Consider the following 4,510-nt stretch of genomic DNA (forward strand, 5'->3'; position numbering starts at 1 on the left):
AGGAGTCTTGCAGAATTAGTAAGCATAAGGGGAAGAAGAGAATAAAAATGTGCAGTATGTCGCGTGCGCCCGAGCACGACACGGTGGGCAAATATATGTGTTGGAGTTACACGTCTTCTCTTGGTGGGTCGTTCCTACAATTTCTTAAAAGGGATCCCGCGCTTTTAAGCTAATTCACCTAGTGTCGCAGAATGTGTCCGATTAGGTGCTCGCATGACAGTAGCGCACCCAGGATATTTGCCAGGGGGGGGGGGGGTGATTTTTTTGTTTCGGGGGGGGGGGGGGGGAGCACGCACTTTGAATAATATGCAATTTCCTTGATTTAGCCAGAGGTATCCAACAGCAAATAAAATGCCTAATAATTATAATAATTTAATGACACCAAGGATGATGGCGATGTTTATTTTTTCCGCGTTTTACTCAAAGTAATGTAAGAGTGATGAATAAATACAAGACAGTGATAGAGTGGTTCTGTTAACCAGGAAAATTCGACCTCAAGCCACCTCCTGAATTGTAATGACAACGTGAAGAGACCACTGCAGGTACACGTTGGACTGGCGGGGCTGAACGCGTGGGGGAGGGGGGGGGGGGCTTAACTCTGCCTCAGGGGGGCGGCTACAACCCCCCCCCCCCCCCTGGCTGTGCGCTACTGTCGCATAGATTCGAAAGTGCAGCTCACGGGCAGTTGACAGCAATTTCCTCTCTTACCTTAGAATTAATTCACCAAATTATCTTTCAAATTTTGTTGTTGTCGAACATGGCCTATAACTCCAGCATGCATGGGCTGCATCGATGTGGTAAGACACATCGAGAAACTGCGGGGTGACATCTCCTGGCAATTCATGGTTGTAAAAGTGCCTTTCGAACAAGCATGACAAACGTCCAGCGCAACGCCAACAAAAACGTTGCACCTTTGCCGAGACTCTGCCGGCTTCGCTCAAGAGGTAGTCTACCTATCTAAAAACCTTGGATACATTGGTTTCTTGAAGGCGCGCATCGATACTGTCATGCGGCGATGGTGAAGAATGAGACACCACCAAAAGCGTGACTTAACAAGTTAACTCTTTACTGGAGGCCATAACCAAGCCGTCAAGCACGATCGTCGAAATCTAATCTACGGGTAGAACGCATTGGTTATTATTTATACATACATTCCAGCGTAAGCACTGGTTTTCATACAACATTCCAAAGTGTACACCATTATTTGCTTTGGGCATGTAATTTGATTAGACAAAAATTATTTTTCTATAGAATCAGCGACAAAAAATTATGCGGTTTTACGTGCCAAAACCACGATCTGATTATGAGGCACGCTGTAGTGGGGGACTGCGAAAATTTGGACCACCTGGGGTTCTTTAACGTGCACCTAAATCTAAGTACACGGGTGTTTTCTCATTTTGCCCCATCGAAATGCGGCCGCCGTGGCCGGAATTTGATCCCGCGACATCGTGCTCAGCAGCCCAACACCATAGCCCCTGGGCAACCACGGCGGGTAATCGGCACACGGAGTAAGATAAACAGGAGCGCCGACTCCGCCGCCGCGCAACGCATTTGCTCGGGACAAACCATGTAACGTAAATTATACATCGCGTAGCGCCATCTGTTGAGGCGCGTGGAAAACACTCAACAGCTTGCTTCCACGTGCGCATGCGCTGAGTGGCGGAGACCGGCGGCGACGGCGGCGCAGAACCGGCAGCGCGGCACCCGTAGAGCGTGTCTTCTGCTACAAACGTGGACCCTCGGCCGTCTCAATTTGACAGCAATCAAACAAAAAAATATATGCGCACAAATAATGAAAGCGCAAATAAACACGCGGTAGCGCTTTTATGCACGCATACGAAACATTTTTAGATGTCTTGAGAGGAAACAGACGATAAATGATACTGTACAAAAAGACACAACAGGAGTACTTGTTTTTCACTCCTATACGTCTGCGCGGAAGCGAAGGTGCGAAATTTTCGTCTTCCTCGCTTTGTCTACCGTGTCTGCAGTATGTTTATTCATACCTGACGGAACAAGGTATCTTGATACTTGTGCGTGAAGAGACTGAGCAAAAGGACAGTGTTTTGTTCCCGGCTGTAAATCTGGTTATGGCAAAGGACGCGAGAAGTTTTCACTCTTCGCTTCGCCATCTGATCTTCAACTACTGCACCAGTGGCGTCAAAAAAATTCCTAAAATAAGCGAGCGCTTAAAGCAATGAAAAAAATATGTGCGCGACACTTCGAGAAGCAGCTTATTTTTTATAGTTACTTCCGCAAAGACAAAGGCGATGTCCTACTAGATGTAAAGAAAGTGCCTCGACTTCGAAGCGGAGCCGTTCATTCAATTTGTTTAGGGAAGCCTGGCGTAGCTCAATGATGCTGAATGCCAGGAGGAACCAGAAGACGCCAATGCGGAAGGACGAGAGGAGCTCAATTTAAATTTCTCTACAACTACACACAGTGCAGGTGCCTTTCCTTGTCCAGAGACATGCCGTAATTTAAAGAGAGAAAGAAAGGAAAAGAAAGACAAGGAGGTTAGCCAGTGTAAATACCGGCTGGCTACCCTGTAAATTCTCAGCCTCGCCTTCGAGATGATTCCCCCAGTTATGCAGACACACAGTCAGAGCTTCTCTTGTGAAATAATGAGCCGGAAACACTGGCAGGAATTCCCAATTATTATGTTTAATGAGAATGTGGCGATTCTGCTCGCAAGAGAACCGGGCGTCACGAAAAGCACCGCGAGAAACAAAGAAGCAAGCGAAGCATCTTATTACTTGATGCGTGCTCAGATGAAAAAGAGTGATAAACGTCAGCTTTTGCATAAAAACTTCTTTATTTTTTATTTTTTTAATAGACAGCGGATAAACGCATCGATAACGTTCGAGAAACTTCCGGTACATGCAGGCGCATCCTGCGCCGAGCTATAACTTTTAACATTTTTTAGCCGGTGAAAAACGGTAACCGGTGAAAGATGAATAAGTGCACGTGTCAATATATATATATATATATATATATATATATATAAACGAGAAGAAAGGGAACTGAGGGGCCCGCTTTTTATTATCATAAGAAGCCAACAATGACACCAAGGACAACATAGGGTAAATGACGCACTTTTTAACTTTAAAAGAGTGCTTAATTATCTTGCGCAAGTTAATTTTCTAGTCAGCATCTCATTCCATCCTAACCGTCAGATTGCGCCTCACAGGTGAGGTACAATCTGATGCACTAAAATATGTCTGAGACCTCCCACTTCTTGCGTAAGCAAGCATTGTTCAGCAAGGGAGTTGGACTATCCACAATAAATAAACATGTGTGCCGGTACGCAACGCAGCTAAGGTCTTATATTTATTTTAGTAATTATTTTAAAATCGATGCACTAATATCTATAGACATCTTTCTTAGGCGTAGGCCTCTTTACAGCCTTTATTTTAAATCATAGTTTTAAACTCACAATTTGATAAACCAAGACACAGGCCCTGGCGCTCTTTGGCCTTAGAAGCCCTTGCGCCAATAAAATGCAATCATCATCATCATCAAATTACTTGTACTTACTAATTGAATTAAAGTAATGATAAATTAATGGTAATGAAAACGGATAAAAAACAACGGTCCGCAGGTGGGGAACGAACCCACGTCTTCGCATTACGCGTGCGATGCTTTCACCATTGAACTACCGCGGGGCCGTTTTCCCACCCACTTTCTGGGGTATTTATGTTTTATAACTAGAACTAACCCTGGGAGTGTTAGCCAGCGTCACCACTCACAAACCTAAGGGCGAATGTAGACCATCCTTTCTGCTGCAGGCGTCACGAGCACGTGATCTTTCTGGGTGATGGCAACTGGTCAATTAACCTATATATATATATAACCCTCCGTATAGAAATCATATGCTATACACGAAGTGACTCGAAGCTAGAATGCCAACGCGCACGCTTAAAGCGCACCGCATTGCTAAGCGTGAATTCACTCGGCGAAAGGTCGTCTGCTACGGTCAAGCGGTGTAGGCGGCGCCACGGTCGAGGAAGGAGCGCGGAAGAGAGGAGAAACGAGGAGTGAAGGTGGAGGGGGAGAGTGTCGCTATTTTACGAAGTTTAAGGGACTTTACTTTTGAAGGGTAATGCCTGGAGTTGTGGCGATAGTGTTACGGCTATACAAGAGTGGTTCTCGAAAGTCTAAAATTAAATAGCACACGACACCCGCCTATCAATCAATATTATTTATCAGTGAATCGGTTAAGGAACGCTACAAGTATAGCACAGCTTTATTTGTGAATTATCTCTATGATCGATTTAACTGTATGTCTCGAATATGGACTATCCAACCAAATGTCACGTTCAAATGATTCTTTATCAATGTCACTTCTACAAGTGATATGATTCAGAAAAGCGACTAATTTGTCTGTTAACATTTAAGCTACTCAGCCAAGCACACAAATAAAGAAAGAAAACAATCTGCTGAAATAATTTTTTTTCGCTATTTCTTTCTTATTGTGTATCACTCAAAGACCGTTCTGTTCGGTGGTCTT

Source organism: Dermacentor silvarum, chromosome 1 (genome assembly GCF_013339745.2).
Source record: "Dermacentor silvarum isolate Dsil-2018 chromosome 1, BIME_Dsil_1.4, whole genome shotgun sequence".
Classification (NCBI taxonomy): domain Eukaryota; kingdom Metazoa; phylum Arthropoda; class Arachnida; order Ixodida; family Ixodidae; genus Dermacentor; species Dermacentor silvarum.